The sequence below is a fragment of the Hemitrygon akajei genome, chromosome 25 (genome assembly GCF_048418815.1).
Source record: "Hemitrygon akajei chromosome 25, sHemAka1.3, whole genome shotgun sequence".
NCBI classification, from domain to species: domain Eukaryota; kingdom Metazoa; phylum Chordata; class Chondrichthyes; order Myliobatiformes; family Dasyatidae; genus Hemitrygon; species Hemitrygon akajei.
The window spans coordinates 30,435,181-30,454,761 of NC_133148.1; positions in this window are offsets into that span (position 1 = coordinate 30,435,181).

Consider the following 19,581-nt stretch of genomic DNA (forward strand, 5'->3'; position numbering starts at 1 on the left):
CTTAGTCTGCGGTATTCCTCTAAGGAGCGAGTGAACAGATGCACAGGTGGGAATTTTAGCAAAGTTAAGATCATCTTCTGATCCAAAAAGATCTGAAATGCACCGGATAGCCATCAGCGTAAAGGCTCAGTGGCCTAGTTTCATCAAATTAATCCGTAGAGTATAACTACACTCCTCTTAGTATGAAAGACTGGTAGATACCTGGAACGTGCTGCCTGATGTGGTTGCGGAGGTAAACCTGATAGAGGCATTTAGCAGGTAGATACTTTGGCTGGCCGGTGGTGTAGTGGCATCAGCACCGGACTTCGGGGCGAGTGGTCCCGGGTTCGAATCCGGCCGGCCCCCTTGCACGCTTTCCATCCGTGCTCGGTCAAACCTCGAGCTGGCAACTCGGCCTCATGAAAAGCAGTCAAACGTACAGAAGCCCGCTTGGCGTCACAAGGCGCAAAGAGGAACAACAACAAGGTAGACACATGAACGCACAGAGAATGAGGCAATTGGTTTAGTTAAGGGTTTGGTTACCAAGTTAATTAGTTCAGCACAGACATCCTGGGATGAAAGGTCTGCTCCTATGCTGTACCCTGTCCGTACTCAGGAATTTACCTGGCGGGATCTCCCGATAGCCACCCATTTCAATTCTACTTTCCATTCCCATTCTGACGTGTCAGTCCATGAGGTCTCGCTCAGGTTGGAGGAGTAACGTTCAGAGAAGCTCTTCTGCACACCACTGTTCTAACGTGTGGTTACTTGAGTTACTGTCACCTCCCTGTCAGTTTGAACCAGTCTGGCCACTCTCCTCTGACCTCTCTCATTAACAGGGCGTTTTCGCTCACAGGACCACCGCTCACTGGAGTTCGAGTCACGAAAAGCACGGCATAGATAGGGATGGGGGTGAGGGGGGGCAGGGGTATCAACGGAGGTCTGTGAGTTGAATGTTCATGCCGGCAGGTAGGAGGCTACCTAGGCGGGAGATCCCCCATCCCTATCTATTATTTCAGTCTGGTTCTCTTTCTCTCTCTTTTTTTCCCCCCCTCACTATAATCTCCCCCCAGCCCTACCTTTCTTTCTCTTTTATTTCCCATAATTCTCCACCTTCCCCCTAGCCCATTTCCCTGCAGCCTATCGCTTCCCAGCTCTCTACTTTATCCCTCCCCCCACTTCTTATCCCCCCTCGACCATCCCATGTTACTTCACTCCTGATGAAGGGTTTTGGCCTGAAACGTCGTCACTACCTCCTCCCATAGATGCTGCCTGGCCTGCTGAGTTCTGCCAGCATTTTGTGTTTTTTTTAAATGTTTTTATTTATTTCCTGCATCTGCAGATTCACTCATGTTGCCTTTAAATGAATGCCCTCTAGTATTCGATCTTTCGACCCTGGGAAACAAGAGATACTATCCACTTTATGTGAGCCTCTCTTAATCTTATAAACTCCCATCAGGTCTCCCTAAAGCACTTGGCCAAAGAGCTGGGGTAGCAGAGAGATTGACCTCTATTTTGTTCTAATTGTGCTCTTTCTTGTAAAAATCCTGTATTATTTATGTTTATGCTTTTCTTGTGAATGCTGCTGATACGATCTGAACTTCCTTTGATGCTGCAAGTACGTTCTTCATTATCCCCGTGCATACAGGTTCAAAATAAATGGTATTATCAAAGCACATATATTTAATCATATACAACCCTGAGATTCATTTTATTGCGGGCATACGCTAAGTCAATTGATTTAGACCAATAATCATAACTGAATCAATGAAAGACCATCCAACGGGCATTTCTACCAGAGTGCAAAGGACAACAAGCTATGCAAATGCAAAAACAAGGAATAAATAAATAAATTGATAGATAGATAGAATAATAAATAGATAAATAGTTAAATCAATCAATGGATAGATAGATAGATAGATAGATAGATAGATAGATAGATAGATAGATAGATAGATAGATAGATAGATAGATAAATAGAATAATAAATAGATAGTTAAATCAATCAATCAATAGATAGATAGATAGATAGATAGATAGATAGATAGATAGGTAGCAATAACCATCAAGAGCATGAGATGAAGAGTTCTTGAAAGTGAGTCCATTCGTTGTGGGATGACGGTGCAAGTAAAGTTGAGTGAAGTTTTCCCCTTTGGTTTAACAGCCCCTTTGGTTGAGGGGTAGTAACTGTTCCTGAACCTGGTGGTGAGAGTCCTGATGGTTGAGGGGTAGTAACTGTTCCTGAACCTGGTGGTGAGAGTCCTGGGGCTCCTGTACCTTCTTCCCGATAGCAGCAGTGAGAAGAGAGCACGGCCTGGGTGGTGGTGGGGGGGGTCGCTGATGATGGATGCTGCTTTCCTGCGACAGTGCTTTACGTAGATATACTCAGTGGTGGGGAGGGCCTTACCCGTGATGGATAGGGCCTTATCCACTACATTTTGTAGGATTTTCTCTTCAAGGGCATTGGTGCCTCCATTCTAGGCTGTGATGCATCCAGTTAGTACACTTCCCACTATTCCCACTACACCATCTATAGAAGTTTGTCTAAGTATTACACGTCATGCTGAATCTCCTAAGGAAGTAGAGGTTCTGCCATGCTTTCTTTGTAACTGCACTTATGGCAGTGCCCAGGACAGGTCCTCTGAAACAATAGCACCATGAATTTAAACAACACGCGCAAAATGCCAGCATTTTTGTGTGTTGCTTGGATTTCCAGCATCTGCAGATTTCCACTTGACTGTGAATTTAAAATCATTCATGTGACCCAGTTGACTTTGACTTCAACTCCTTTACAGGACAAATCATTACAATCTTGAATGTGGTGCCGGAGAAGGTGGTAGAAGAGATCCTGCAGTAAGTTTAAAATGAAATCAGAGCACTGCATGAATAATTCCTAGGACTAGGGGAAAGGACAAGTGCACAGGACTAATTTAAATTGCTCTTTCAAAGAAATGGAACAGATTTGGTGAGCCAATTGGTCTCTTGGTGCCCAATGTTCTAATGACTCTACTTCTACATTCCTTCAACTTTTCCCATATTGTGCACTTTGGCTTCTTTGGTCCAACATTGCCTGGGGCTTAACCCTTAAACTTCCCTCTCTCAATAACTCGCCTCTCTCCTTCAGATGCTCCTTTCAATGTACCACTTAATGAAGGCTGCCTCCGTAGCTCAGTGCAACACACGCAAGAGGCTGGAGGAACTCGTCGGGTAAGGTAGCACCTACGGAGAGGAATAAACAGTCGTTAAGGAACTCTGTCCTCACACCCCGCTAACCTCCGCATCCAACACATCATTCCTTGTAACTCCCGCCATCTTCAAGGGTTCCCACCGCAAAACATCTCCCCCCACTACCAACTCCCCACTTTCGATCGGAACCTGACGTGGACTGGGGGAACGGCTTCGTCAAGCACTTTCACTCCGTCTGTCATAACAGGTAGGATTTCATGTTGGCCACCCATTTTAATTCTACTTCCCATTCCCATTCTCAAGTAATGGTCCAAGGCCTCCTCTATTGCTGCACCGAAACCACTCTCTTACTCTCTTCTCTTCTCCCCACTTGCCTTTCACCACCTTCTGCCTCTGATGTCCCTCCTCCTTCCCTTTCTCGCAGTTCTCCCTCCTCTCCTATCAAATCCCTTCTTCAGCCCGATACCTTTTCCATCTATCCCCTCCCAGCTTTTTTTTTACTTCAACCCCCTCTTTCTTCCGACATTCCCCCTCGTGCGGATCCACCCATCACCTGCAAGCTCGTACACCTTTCCCTCTCCCCACCCCTTCTTACTCGAGCTTTCTCCCCCTTCCTTTCCAGTCCTGATGAAGGGTCTCAGCCAGAAACGTCGACTGTCGATTCCTCTCCATAGATGCTGCCTGACCTGCTGAGTTCCTTCATTTTGTGTGTGCTACTGTGGATTTTTTTGGCATCTGCAGAATCTCCTGTGTTTGTACTCTAAAGCTCAGAGTCTAATTACATCTCTGAAGTGCTTTGGAATCATTTATTACTCTGTAACTGCTACACAAAGGCAAGTTGTTGCTGATTGTAATATATTTGCAATAGCAAGTAATGATTATTAAGGACAACACAGTAACAAAGCCAACAGACATACTGTCTCCAAGCTCCAGTAATACGGGCTCAGTCTCGACCTCTGATACTGTCTGTGTGGAGTATGCACAGTCGTTCTATGACCATGAATGACTCCAGAAATAAAAGGGTTAACATCTGAGGAGTGTTTGATGGCCTCTCGGTCTGTACTTCTCGAAGTTTAGAAGAATGAGTGGTGGTGGGGGAGGGAATCTCATTGAAACATATCGAATATTGAAAGGCCTAGGTAGGATGGATGCGGAGAGGATGTTTCCTATCGTGTGGGACAGTCTCAGAGTCAAGGTACATCCAGAGATGCAGAGGGGTTTCTTTGGCCAGAGTGGCGGTGAATCTATGGAACTCGTAGCCACAGACGGCTGAGGAGGACGGGTCTTTGAGTATATTTAAAGCGAAGGTTGACAGGTTCTTGATTAGTCAAAGGGAGAAAGCAGGAGAAAGGGGTTGAGGGGGTAATAAATCAGCCATAGGATATCAGAGCAGACTTGATGAGCAGAATGGCCTGGTTCTCCTCCCACATCTTACGGACTGCATGAAATTCTCCTGGCTGTTCAGGTTTCCTCATACATTTGAAAGATGGGTGCGCTGGGAAGTTAATTGGCCATTGCCATTTGCCCTTCCTGTTCAGGGATGTTCCGAAGAGTGTGATCAGGCCACCATCATTCCAATACCCCATACAATAGCCCCTCTCCACTGCTGAAGGTGGGCGGGTGGACTGAGAGGGATCACTTCAGATTGATAGTCAAACACAGGAGACTCTGCAGAGTCTGGAAATCTTCAGCGACACACATAAAGTGCCGGAGGAACTCGGCAGGTAACATCTATGACCTCTGGTCCTGTACCCCTCCACCTCCCACATTTCTTTCCAGTCCCGATGAAGGGTCTTGGCCTGAAATGTCAACTCTCCTGGACCAATTTTTGATAGCCTGGATGGGTCGGAGAGGAATTTTCCAGATTTTTTCTCCTCAATTGGCAACTCAGTTTTTTTTCCCCGGGTGATCACATGGGTTTGGGCGGGATGAATAATAAAATAAAATGGGCGGCATGGTGCCCTGTTGGTTGGCACTGTTGCCTTGTGGGATTCGGTGAAAACTAGAGTTAAGATTGGATCAGTCATGATCTTGTTGAATGGCGGAGCAGGCTTGAGGGGCCGATTGGCCTACTCCTGCTCCTATCTCTTATGTTCTTATGTTTATTCCCAGCCCACACCCCAGGCCAAGACCCTTCATCAGGACTGGAAACAGAGGGGCTGACCTGCTGAGTTCCTCCAGTGTGTTGCTTGTGTTGTATGCACACAGTGGCCATTTTATTAGGTACAGTACCTCCTGTACCGAATAAATTAACTACCGAGTGTATGTTCATGGTCTTCTGCTTCAAGATTCAACATGTTGTGCCTTCAGAGATGCTCTTCTGCGCACCACTGTTGTAATACATGATTATTTGAGTTATTGTCGCCTTCCTGTCAGTTTGAACCAGTCTGACCATTCTCCTCTGACCTCTCTCGTTAACAACGTATTTTCACCCACATAACTGCCACTCACTGGACATTTTCTTTGTTTGTTTTTCGCAGCGTTCTCTCTAAGTTCTAGAGACTGTTGCGCGTGAAAATCCCAGGAGATCAGACATTTCTGAGATACACAAACCATCCCATCTGGAACAAACGATCATTCCACATTCAAAGATGACACTCCTTCCACATTCTGATGTTTGGTCTGAACAACAACTGAACCTCTTGACCATGTCTGCATGCTTTTACGCACTGAGTTGCTGTCACATGATTGGCTGATGAGATATTTGCATTAACAAGCAGGAGTGCCTAATAAAGTGGCAACTGAGTGTATAGTCAAGGTAGTTCAATGGTGATTGGTTATCAACAGCTTCACTTTAACCTTTGACCTGATCAGCGATCCAATTCTCTTTCCAATAAGTCACTGAAGGGTGGGATAACTCTCCATTCAAGAGGGGAATCTGTCAAGGCTTGTAGCAAATTTTGCTGCTTCAGTTCTTAACTTACATAAGTAACCCCTGTTCTCCACTCTTCCTGCAACTCTGTAACTTTAGAGAAGCATGGTTGTACAGCGTAGATGGGGACCATTTGGCTTGCCATCGAATCATACAAACACAGGAGTAGGAACTTCTGGGGGTACAGCCACACCCATCTCCAACCCGCCACACCTAGGTTGGGTAACCGAACTTAAGCCTTCTATATGGAATCATTATTTTTGGGAGGCAACTCGTGTTTTAAAAGCGGCAGACACTTTAGGAATTCACAAGTTTCCAAAGCATCTGTCAAAATGCCAGAGGGTCGTGAATCTGAAGTATTCATTGCCACAGACAGCTGTGGAGGCCAAGCTATCTGGAATATTTAAAGTAGAGATTGTTAGGTTCTTGATTAGTCAGGGCAACAAAAGGTTATGGGGACAAGTCAAGAGAATGGAGTTGGGAGGGATAATGAATCAGCCATGATCAAATGAAACAGACTCAATGGGCCAAATGGCTAATTCTGCTCCTGTGTCTTATGGTCTTATGATCTAAAATTATTTGTGGTCACTGTGTGTAATAATACAAATGTCTGAGATACCTTGCAGGTCGGACACAGAAAAGATCAAGGCCCTGCAAGGTTAATTGGGTCTTCTGGTACAGTTTATATTCAGCCTATATCTCTACACACTTTAAAAAGTCTACCCCACCAAATCATTGCTCCTAGAACCATCAGACTCATAGCATTTGCAAGAAAACAGGGGCAGAAGATGGCCACTCAACCCCTCAAACCTGGCCTACCATTCATTAGATCAAGGGTAATCTGCCCCAGGGCTCAACTCCTTTTCTGGTTCTCCGTAGCCCTAAATTCCCTGATCTTTCTGAAGTTTACAGTCTTCTACATCTAATGATCTGGCGTCCACAACACTCTGGAGTACAGCATATGTCTTTTTGTGATTCATGCATTAAGAACACATATCCCCTGATCTTCACTGACTTCAGTTTCCAGTTGGACAGTGACTTGTCTACTGATTCTACACTTAACGGAAGTTCGTGCCCTCACAATTTCCCCCGCGTTGAACTCCATTTTTCAACTTTCCACCCACTCACTCAATTTATCTACAATCTGTCTGATGTTGTGGTGTTCATCGAGCATGGCGATTTGCTTGCAGTCGTTTCATCACCATTCGAGTTGACATCCTCAGTGCGCAGTTGTTGGTGTTTCTCTCTAGACGTGTGCTATTGCCTGTTACGCTGCTGGCCGTTTAGGGCAGCAGTGAAGGTCCTCCATCTCTGTCGGTGTTCAGGGCTTCCTTCATCGTGTCAGTAGCTTCCTCTCGGTTTTCACCTCTGTCAGTCATGCAAATCCCGGGTGGAGACTCAGGAATACCGTCACACTCAGGTGTAGAAAGATTCTTCACTGCCGTTTCTGTAACAGTTTTGTTTTACCAGTCAGGGTTGTTAGCCCTGAGCTGAACCCCCTGAACCTGGACCACTCTTAGTCTGGCCGCTACCCTTTGACCTGTTTGGCATGGGTGACCCTACCAAGAGCCAAAGCATAAAGCCCTGACTCCAGGCAATATAGCTCTCTGGGTCACCGAGGCATGTAAGCCACCAAACCACAACAAGGTTAGAAACATAGAAACATAGAAAATAGGTGCAGGAGTAGGCCATTCGGCCCTTCGAGCCTGCACCGCCATTCAGTACGATCATGGCTGATCATCCAACTCAGAACCCTGTACCTGCTTTCTTTCCATACCCCCAATCCCTTTAGCCACAAGGGCCATATCTAACTTCCTCTTAAATATAGCCAATGAACCGGCCTCAACTGTTCCCTGTGGCAGAGAATTCCACAGATTCACCACTCTCTGTGTGAAGAAGTTTTTCCTCATCTCGGTCCTAAAAGGCTTCCCCTTTATCCTTAAACTGTGGCCCCTCATTCTGGACTTCCCCAACATCGGAAACAATCTTCCTGCATCTAGCCTGTCCAATCCCTTTAGAATTTTATACGTTTCAATAAGATCCACCCTCAATCTTCTAAATTCCAGTGAGTATAAGCCTAGTCGATCCAGTCTTTCTTCATATGAAAGTCCTGCCATCCCAGGAATCAATCTAGTGAACCTTCTCTGTACTCCCTCTATGGCAAGAATGTCTTTCCTCAGATTAGGGAACCAAAACTGCACACAGTATTCTAGGTGCGGTCTCACCAAGGCCTTGTACAACTGCAGTAGAACCTCCCTGCTCCTGTACTCAAATCCTTTTGCTATGAATGCCAACATACCATTTGCCTTTCTCACCGCCTGCTGTACCTGCATGCCCACCTTCAATGACTGCTGTACAATGACACCCAGGTCTCGTTGCATCTCCCCTTTTCCTAATCGGCCACCGTTCAGATAATAATCTGTTTTCCTGTTCTTGCAACCAAAGTGGATAACCTCACATTTATCCACATTAAATTGCATCTGCCATGAATTTGCCCACTCACCTAACCTATCCAAGTCACCCTGCATCCTCTTAGCATCCTCCTCACAGCTAACACCGCCGCCCAGCTTCGTGTCATCCGCAAACTTGGAGATGCTGCATTTAATTCTCTCGTCTAAATCATTAATATATATTGTAAACAACTGGGGTCCCAGCACTGAGCCTTGCGGTACCCCACTAGTCACTGCCTGCCATTCTGAAAAGGTCCCGTTTACTCCCACTCTTTGCTTCCTGTCTGCTAACCAATTCTCTATCCACATCAATACCATACCCCCAATACCGTGTGCTTTAAGTTTGCACACTAATCTCCTGTGTGGGACCTTGTCAAAAGCCTTTTGAAAATCTAAATATACCACATCCACTGGCTCTCCCCTATCCACTCTACTAGTTACATCTTCAAAAAGTTCTATAAGATTCGTCAGACATGATTTTCCTTTCACAAATCCATGCTGACTTTGTCCGATGATTTCACCTCTTGGAGGTCTCTCTGGGAGAACTCATGTTTATGTAGGCCCATTTGATTGCCTTGGTCCTGATTGGCTACCCCTTCAGTAGACCTTTGAGTTGTATTGGCTTACATTTCTTTAGCTCTTAGGGGGTTCGTATAAATGCAAACAGTCCCGTAGAGAAACACCAACAACTTTACACTGAGGATGTTACCTTGACTGGTGTTGAAACATCTGCAAGCTAATTGCCAAGCTTGACGAACACCACAACGTCAAACTCCTCAACCCAAGCCACCAATATTCAGGTCTGTGAGCGCCTGGATCGGACGTCCATGCAAGCAGGAGGTGTGAAGACCGGTCAGTCAGCGTTTCTGGAGCCTGAACCATGAGTTTGGGGCACCATCACCATCTACTCCAGAAATCGATACCGATGATTGCAGCAAGAAGATTAATTGGAAGTCTGGTAGTTGAAGGCCAATGGCTGAAGGCTGGAACTTGGAGGCTCGGAAACTTGCCTCCAGTGCTCCTGAAATAGGGTGCTGCATGGGTGGGTGATTAGCGAGGAAAGGGGCTTGTTTTGATGTTTTGTTGTAAGTCATAGCAGCATAATTGGGCCATTTAATCTGCTCCATCATGGTTGATTTATTCTCCCTCTCTACCTAATTCTCCTGCCTTCTCTCCTTAACATTTGATGTCCTGATTAATCAAGAAACTATCAATCTCTGCCTCAAATAGCCCCAATGAGTTGGCCTGCACCGCTGTCTGTGGTGAACGATTCCACAGATCCATCACCCTCTGGCTAAAGAAAATTTTCCTCATCTCTGCTCTAAACGGATGACCTTCTACTCCGAGCCTGTGCCCTCTGGTCCTAGATTCCCCCATTCTCTCTACGTCCATTTTATCGAGGCCTGTGTTCTGTTGTTCTGTCAAGCATGGCGGACGTGCTACGTTCTCGGCTGAATGCGTGACAAAAACTGCCGGCCGCCCCCAGCACCTCCCAAGTGTGCTGGTTGTTAAATCCAAATGACTCCAGTATGCTTCAATGTACATGTAACAAACTAATCTCAATTTGAACCCGACCTTCACTCCTGCATTCTATCATGGTTGCAGTATCATCACAGAATCAATTTGTGATGAAGCTCCTCTGTAGATTCCTTAAGCAGTAATATTATTACTTATTGGAAACAAATAAGGTTAGCTAGGACAATGATGGAGGAGCTAAAGATCCAATCCCTCTCCCTCTCCACCGTCCCCCTCCCCCTCCCAACCCCCTCGCTCCTCCTCCCTCCCCGTTCCTCTTCCCCCACTCCTCTTCCCCTTTACACTCCCCCTCCCCTTTCCTGTCCCCTCCCCCCTCCCCACCTCTCTCCCCATCCTCCTCCTCTCTCCCCACTCCCCCCACCCCCTCCCCTTCCCCCACTCCTCTCCCCTTCACCCTCCCCCCTCCCCTTTCCTGTCCCCTCTCCCACCCCCTCCCCTTCCCTCTCCCCCCTCCCCTCCCCTCTCTCTCACCCTCCCTCTCCCTCTCTCCCACTCTCTCTCTCTCCCCCCCCCCCTCACTATCTTTCCCTCTCCCTCTTTCTCTCCCTCTCCTGGTCCCACTCTCCCTCTCTCCATTTCTCTCACTCATGGAGGGTGACAGCCAGTTGGTCCTCGAGTCGGGGTCTTGGACAGGCAATGCCGCAGACTGCAACGTCGAAACAGCAAAGCTGTTGGTCCTCCCCTCTCACTGTTGCAGGAGCGATATCTCTCTCTCCCTTGTGACCACATGGGTTTCCTCCAGGTGGTCCGGTTTCCTCCCACAGTTCAAAGACCTACCAGGTTAATTGGTCATTGTAAATTGTCCTGTGGTTAGGTTAGGACTAAATCGAGGCATTGCTGGGTGGCACAGCTCGAAGGACCGGAAGGGCCTATTCTGTGCAGCAGAGAGAGAGATCCTGTGGCATAAGGCCATAAGACAAAGGAGCACGTCGGCCATTCGGCCCATTGAGTCTGCTCCACCAGTTCATCATCAGCTGATCCAATCTCCCCTTTAGTCCCATTCCCCCACCTTCTCACCATAACCTTTGATGACCTGACTACTCAGATACCCATCAATCTCTGCCTGAAATATACCCAATGACTTGGCCTCCACTGACACCCGTGGCAACAAATTCCATAGATTCACCACACTCTGGAAAAAAATTTTTTTTGGCATCTCTGTTCTGAATGGGCGCCCTGCAATCCTCAAGTCATGTCCCCTCATACTAGACTCCCCCACCATGGGAAACAACTTTGCCACATCCACTCTGCCCATGCCTTTCAACATTTGAAATGTTTCTACGAGGTCCCCCCTCATTCTTCTAAACTCCAAGGAGTATAGTCCAAGAGCGGTCAAATGTTAACCCTCTCATTCCCGGAATCATTCTAGTGAATCTTCTCTGAACCCTCTCCAATGTCAGCACATCAAATGTCGAACTGTTGGGATGGACAATAGTTTTAGATGGACTCTCAATCATGGTCTCTGGGGTTTTGATATTGCTTCCATGGTGGGTGATGGGGGCTGGTGCTTTTGCTGCAGCTTGTGTAAGCGAGGGGTGGGGGGTACTTTGTGGTTTGAACATTTTCGATCATTCATTCTTTGTGGTTTTTCTTCTGTTTCGTGGATGCCTGCGAAGAAGAAGAACTTCAGGTTGTATATATTGTGTGTATGTATATATATAGTAGATATTCTCTGATTTTAAATTGAACCATTTGAACACAGAGACCGGCCCAGACAGGAATGATATAATCACATTCTTATCTAGTGAACTCATCTTCGATGAGCCTAGCTATTTGCGTTCAACTCCAAAAGCTGATTCAGTTTTATTAATGGGGACAATTTATTGGCGAGACAAAGTTTTAGGCATTTCCAAGGATACAATCTGACAGGAGCATTATTCCAACAGAAAACTTAGTTCCTTGTCTAGCCTTCGGATGTTCGGATTATAGCGATCAAGCGACTTTTTGACCCAAGCAGAGGAAAAAAATATTCTGAACAATGGACGTTGGACAACAGTTTACAAGTTGCAAAGCTAATAAGTTGGCTTCAGGAACAGGAAGGAGGATGAACACCACCTGCCTGTGTTGGTTGATCGATGGGGGAGAGAGCTGGAAACTTTTAATTCCAAGGTGCTGGATCCAGCACATAGACACAATCACAAGGAAGGCACTCTGACGTCTTTACTTCCTTAGAAGGGAAAGAAGCTTTGGCAAGTCACAAGCTACTCTACGAATGTCTACAGCTGTACTGTTAAACGTATCCTCTGGTTGCATCATTCTCTGGCACAGCAAATCAAACGCACAGGAATGATTGATGCTTGTTATTTGCTTCCAGGCAAAATATAACGCTCCTTCGGTCCACATCTCCTGGGTAGATCACGAAGCCATATATTTCACTTCTTTTACATCTTCATCCTTTGTTTTCATCTTGGATGTGATTCTACTGCTGGAGCCTGTGATTTGCTGTTTGGAGATCATTTGGGGGTTTCAGCGCTCTGCAGTCTCCGAGAGGATTCCGGAAGGCAGAACTTTATGGTGGACAGGTTGTGGGATGGGGCACGAGCTGATGTTCAACTCCATTTTAGAAACAGAGAAACATAGAAAACCTACAGCACAATGCAGGCCCTTCAGCTCACAAAACTGTGCCGAACATGTCCCTACCTTAGACCCAGCTAGTCTTTACCCATAGCCCTCTATTTTTCTAAGCTCCATGTAGCCATCCAGGAGGCTCTTCAACAACCCTATTGTTTCTGCCTCCACCACCGATGCCAACAGCCCATTCCACGCACTCACCACTGTCTGCATAAAAAACTTACCCCTGACATCTCCTCTGTAGCTACTTCCAAGCACTTTAAAACTACGCCTTCTCGTGCTAGCCATTTCAGCCCTGGGGAAAAGCCTTTGACTATCCACACGATCAATGCCTCTCATTATCTTCAACTCCACTCCTCCTCCGTCGCTCCAAGGAGAAAAGGCCGAGTTCACCCAACCTAGTCTCATAAGGCCTGTTCCCCAATCCAGGCAGCATCCTTGTAAATCTCCTCTGCACACTTTCTATGGTTTCCGACTAAAACTTCCATTGTGCGCCAATTAAAGTGACGAGGGAGATTGAAGCATTGAGGCAAGTGCGGAGGGTGAGCGATGGCTGCCTGCCTCTTGATCACTCTGCTACAGAAAGGAGAGAGCCTGCCACTGTGCCCAGAAAGTGTTTCCCAAGTTTTCTGCGTTTTGGGTGTGGACTTAGACTGTAGACTCTTTTCCTCAGTCCTATAGACTTTTTTATCCTGTGTTTTTCACCCAATCTTTCTGAATTTTTGTGTGGGGGGGAGGTTTTTGGGGGGGTCAATGTGCCTGTTCCATTTTGTTCAGGTTTTTCTTTTTGTGCGGGCAGAGGGATTTGGGGGTTAATGATCGCACTGCACTTCTTTCTTTCTTTTTAAATCTTTTTATTAATTTTAAAACATAGGCATAATAACAATAGTAATACAGAGAGATTGGAAATACATAGTTAATAAACAATATATACAAGAATAAGCTATAACACAAGTATAACACAAATGTACTAAGCCTTTCCAAACTCATGATGTATTTAACATGATAGAAAAAAAACATACCAAAAAAAAAAGTCCAAATTAGAAATCAAGAAAAACTAAACTCAACTAAACAAAGCTGGGCTATTATATTACAACGGATATAATTGATAATGTCAATAACTCCGCTCCTCTCTCCAAATATTTAACGACAATAAAAAGGATTTGGATAAGATCGAGTTACCTCATATGAAAGTGTTGAATAAATGGTCTTCAGGTTTCTTCAAATTTAACCGAAGCCACCCTTCTTTCCTTTTTTAGTTTCATGGCTATCTAGAGAAGAATTTCAGAGTTGTACACTTCAATAATAAATAAATGAACCTTACATAGGAAGCTGTGGAGAGCAGGGAGGTCGGCCCGTGGGTACATCCATTCCCACCACCGAAAATGTCTCCTTGCAATGCTGGCTCAAGAAGGCAACATCCAGAAAGATCTGTGCCGCGTCACCTTCTTGCAGCCATCACTGGGCAGGAGTTACAGGTGTGTGTGTGCGTGTGTGTGTGCGTGTGTGCGTGTGTGCGTGCGTGTGTGTGTGCGTGTGTGTGTGTGTGAGTGCGTGTGTGTGCGTGTGTGTGTGCGTGCGTGTGTGTGTGTGTGTGTGTGCGTGCGCGCGTTACTCTGGATTTCCAGCATCTGCAGAATCCCTCGTGTTTAAGATTTCAGGTACTGCTGGAAGTATTCTGGGCAGACAGACATAAAATATCTTTTTAATTTCTCTGCCATTTCCTTACACCTCAATATAACCTCAATCTGTAAATGACCCACTTTCACATTTGCTGTCTTTTCCACTGTACTTATGTATTGAGATATCCATGGAAGTTTATACAGTCCATTTTTATATCCTTCTTTTTCTTTCAGTATCGGTTTCCACTGAATTCTGAACGTTGTCCAGTCCTCGTTCGATAACTCTTTTTGGCAACACTATGTCCCTTTCCCTTTGATCTGATACTAACTGTAAATTCTCTTGATAGCTACGGTGGGATCATTTTTCACGCTGAGTTCTTGCATTAATTCTTTACTCTTTACCCATTGCTGCTTCATTAAAACTACATTAAAACTGTCTTTTTATGTCATTTCCCAAACTGTCATAGCGAACTCTAGCCTCATTCTTTTGTTTAGGCTTAAAACCTTGACTTCCTATGAAGTTGCGTACATCACACTTCCCTAAAACCCCCGGGAACCAGATTTTTCATTAACCCATTCTCATTACACAAGCTTTACAGCACCAGTAACTCAGGTTCACTTCCCACCACTGCCTGTAAGGAGCTTGTACGTTCTCCCTGGGACCACGTGGGTTTCCTCCGGGTGCTCTGGTCTCCTCCCACAGTCCAAAGGCATACCAATTGGTAAGTTAATTGATCGTTGCAAATTGTCCTGTGATTAGGCTAGGGTTAAACTGAGGAATGCTGGACTGCACAGCTCAAAGGGCTGGAAGGGTCTATTCCATGCAGGATATCAATCAATAAATAAAACCCAGATTTAAATAAGTTTGTTCCCTCATCGATTCCTCAATATAATGACCTAGGATATCATGGCTTGTGCATTCCAGGTCTGCGGACAAGGATCTTCTCTCCCGGTCTGAACAGTAAGGAAGCCAGCTCTCTCTGAACAGATCCTGCATGCTCTGTGATTAAACGAGAGATCTTAAGGTGTTCTGTGCACTGATGCCATGCTTCAGGAGCAGGCCTGGAGGGAGTGTTCACCCAGAGCTTCCCTTTATCCTTCAATTTATACATCCAGCGGCCATTTTGTGAGTTACTTCCCGTACTTAATAAAGTGGCCGCGGAGAGCATGCTGCAGCCCATCCATTTCAAAGTTTAACGAGTTGTGCGTTCAGAGATGCTTTTCTGTACACCACTGTCACGGTTATTGGAGTTACTGTCACCTTTTTATCAGCTTGAACCAGTCCGGCCATTCTCCTCTGCCCCCTCTCTGTTTTGCCCACAGAACTGCCACTCACTGAATGATTTTTGTTTATTCTGCCATCCTCTGTAGACCCTACAGACCGTTGTGCTTGAAATCCTAGGAGATCGGCAGTTTCTGAAATACTCAAACCACCCCATCTGGCACCAACAATCATTCAATGGTTCCATTTAATATCGGATGAATGTATACAATATACAACCTGAAATTCTTGCTTTTAGCAGACATCCACAAAAACAGAAGAGTACACCAAATAATGAATGACAGTAAAAACGCTAGAACCCCAAAGCCTCCTTCTCCCACCTCCCACACACAAGCAGAAGCATAGCATCAACTCCTCCCCTCCCCGTCTCCCACTTACTTCAGCAAAAAGTATCAGAGCCCTCCACCCACTAAGCAAGCAATAGCAAAGCCCCCAAGAAAGACCATGATCTGCAGTCCAACAAGGATTAATCATTCACCCGACAACTCAACATATCACAGGCTCTCTCTCTCTCTCTAATAGAGGGGCAGAGAGGAGTCACACAACGAGGAGACCAACAAAAGCAAAACAACTGGCTGATGATGGTGTTAAAGTCTGCGAGTCATTTATTTTCAAGTCCTTCGACTCGATAGTTGTCAGAAAACTTGCCCCTACAGGAGAGGCAGAGGCCGAGAGAGAATGCCAAAAGTTCCATTCGTGTGGGTGATATCGGAGGGGAAAATGAAAAGCTGCAGCCATCGATAAGAAAACTCCACAATAGGAGTAAACTCTGCACTGTGACACACCTCTGCTAAATACAGGTGTCCCACTCACCTTCAAGACCGGTAGCATGCAGTGCTTTTGACGTTGCCAGGGGCAACGGTGCCCCTGAGATCTTGTGTATTCAAGAGCAGCCCGCATTCAAGTCACACCATCAAAACTCTTGGGAACTTAACAAGAAGCACATCAAAGGCGGCAGTGAATTAAGGTGAATGAACCTGATCTTTAGACGTCAGTTTAGGCACTGGGCCTGATTGAAAGGATCGGAGTGTCGGGGCCGGAGGCGAGGGTTGCGCTCACTACTCCTCGCCGCTCCCTCAGCTCTGCGCTGAACTATGGGCCAGTGGACGGACTCTTTACAGACTTCAGCTCAGAACGCTATTTGCTTTCGGTTATTACTTGCACGTTCTGACCTTCTTTCTCTGCGCTCTGGGTCTTCGGCAGTCCTCTTTACTTTGCGGGTTCTTTGCTTTGTGGCTGCCTGCAAGGAGCCAGATCTTAAGGTTGTATAATGTGTACATACGTTGAAATTTGAAACGCAGTCAGATACCGAACCGATTAAGGAGAGATTGGGGCAAAAGAAAGCACTCGTTGGGCCCAAGGGACCTCTCACTGCGCCGTTTTTCTAAATGAAAATTAAAATTAAAAAATATATAAATTACTCAGATCAGTTCCAAATCGTACAGACATGAATCTCCAACCTCTGTCATTACTTGTACATAAAGCCTCTTTTATATAGTCACTGAAACACCTGTTGTTCCATTCTGCTTGTTTACTCTGGGGAGATCTGGGCTGATCCAACTAAGCCTCTTAATGCCTGCAATTGCCAAGAGTTGGTTAACCACTTAAACTGCTTTGGTGGCAGCATATAAGCAATCAAGACTGACTGATGTTTTTTTTCTCTCTCTCTCTCTTCCCCAGCTTGTGCACAGCAAATGAGACATCGTAACGGCAGGAACTATGAGGAAGAAACGGCAGGGTAAAAGGATGGGTAGGCTCCAGAGGAGCTTCATGAGGATGCTCCCAGGAATGAAAGGGTTAAGGTATGAGGGGCGCTTGATAGCTCTGTCCCTTGTACTTGCTGGAGTTTTAGAAGAATGAGAGGAGATCTCTATCGAATATTGAAAGCCTAAATAGAGTGGATGTGGAGAGGCTGTTTCCTTTAGTGGGGGTTTCTAGGGCCAGGGAGCAGTGTCCCAGAATAGAATGGTCGTCTATTTAGGAGAGAGATGAGGAATTTTTTAGCGAGAGGGTGTTGAATTTGTGGAATTCATTGCCACAGCTGGCTGTGGGACAAGGTCATTGGGTGTATTTAAAGCGGAGATTGATAGCTTCTTGATTAGTAAGGGTGGCAAAGGTTGCGGGGAGAAGGCGGGAGAATGGGGTTGAAAAGGATGATAAATCAGCCATGATGGAGTAGCAACGCAGACTCGATGGGCCAAATGGTCTGCCCGCTTATATGTTTTACGGTCTTTCTGTATCTGAAAGTCACATCTGCCTGTAAGATTTCTGACTCCCTTTTACTGGAGGGTCTCTCACAAAACACTGACCGTCTATCGATAAATTAAAGATTAGTTTTATTTCTCGCATGTATATCAAAACATTGAAATGTACAGTTTTGTCACTGGGATCGCCAGTGGTCTGGGGGCAGCCTGCAAATCTTGCCTTGCTTCCAGCACCAAGGTGGCAGGCCCACGACTCACTAAGCCGTACGTCTTTGGGATGTGGGAGGAAACGGGAATACCTGGAGACAAGCCGCACAGTCACAGGGAAATTGTACAAACTCCTTATGGACAGAGGCAGTAGTAAACCCTGATCACTCATCACTGGCGCTGTAATATGGTTGTGCTGACTAATGTTCCTTAAGGTTGTCATAGCCGGAGGAGGTAGCAGAGATAAGCACCCACTAACTATTAAATGCTCCCAACGGCGTGTGCCTCAAACTGCCTCTGACAACCAATACCAGCTCCCGGCCTTCACGTGTGGCTTAGCTACTAAGCCAGGCGGAACCATTTCTACTGACAGGAGAAGGGGCAAAGGCGGGTTAACACCCGTCGCCTCGGGCAGATAGGTCTCGTCAGCTGTGGTTGGCAGCTCACCTGTGAGAAGAGAAACTCTGATCTCAAGCCTCTGCTCACGGGGAAAGGCTTCGAGAGTAAACCCCGAGGGAAGAATCCGGAGCTGGAGTCCCTAAGGCAGTCCGACGTTGTGTTACGCCCGTGCCCCAACTCTGAGGGGCTGAAGGGTACGAAGTAGCCCCCTCCTTTTTGAGAATCGCAAGATCGCTATTAATTCAGGTCAGGAGACCCAGGAAATGAGAGAGAGACACACAGAATCCACAAGGGGTTTGGAATGTCCTGGCCCCTCAGCGATACAAAGCCACGGGAAGCGGCCATTGTCTCTTGGAGACGGAATTGTGTATTGAGCACTGTGCTATTCATTGACGCCCTCAAGGAATGAGCAACGTGGGCTGGTTGGGGGATGGCATCATCCCAACCTGACTGACATCTGAGACCCCGTGAGTAAGGATAAAAGAGGGTCTGGGGAACAACCCCTTTAGACGCACCAGGAGAAACGCTAGAAATCCCGTGACAGCGTAATAGCGACAGCCGGTGGAAAGCCCACGTGCGTCCTTTTCCATTTGCCTCGGAATTGGTGGGACTGACCACGGAAGACGGCTTAGCTAAAAGGAAAAGGACACCGACAACATTTCGAAGGATCGACATCATAGAAAGGAAAACGGGCGAGTTCTAAAATAAACCCGTCTCTCTCTCTCTCACCAAAAGCTGCAGCCTGAATGAACTTGAATGACTTTTATATTTCCATCGGACAATACATTATCCCCTAGACAACGATAGAGCTATTTCTTATTGATTATTATTATACCCGCGCTTTTTAGATTTAGTATTGACGACGTATATTATCTTTATGTTTGCATTGATATTATTTTTGTGTATTTTTATCAATAAATATTGTTAAAAATAGTACCATCAGACTTCAACGGACCTCTCTATCTTTGCTGGTAAGTGACCCTGTTACGGGGTACGTAACAGTTGAGTTTGATGCTTGACCGACAACTTCTGAAACGCTGCTGGTACTAAACTTCCGTTCTCTGTTTTTCCTTTGGCAGCGTGAAGAGGGCGGGTGGGAGGGTTAGGGCTTGTTGCAAGGGCAACAGCTTGCTCTCTGTACCGTACTGTCCTGGCTTGCATATCATGTGGACAACTAGGACACAATATCCAGCCAATGGAGAGGCTTCCCCACACCGTTACCGTGCCACCTACTGAATTTTCTCTACAGATGCTGCCTGATCCTCTGATTTCA